The following is a 206-nucleotide window of genomic DNA, read 5'->3' on the forward strand; positions in this document are numbered from 1 at the left end:
GAGAACTGGAAAGGCGAGGCTCACCACCCATTTATCCCTCCGCCTTTCAACCAGCCCCACATGTGATTATCGGCCAGGCTGGCACAATTAACTAACTCATGCTCTAACTTGTCTAGGAGCCAGATGAGCAGATTGCACTCTACCTCTGGGTGTCTCTTCAGTCAGAAAACCGGAATCATCCTCCACCCGACCTCCTGCAGGTGCAG

Source organism: Echinops telfairi, unplaced genomic scaffold (genome assembly GCF_000313985.2).
Source record: "Echinops telfairi isolate 266 unplaced genomic scaffold, ASM31398v2 ScPeMD7_16;HRSCAF=60, whole genome shotgun sequence".
In the NCBI taxonomy this organism is placed as follows: Eukaryota; Metazoa; Chordata; class Mammalia; order Afrosoricida; family Tenrecidae; genus Echinops; species Echinops telfairi.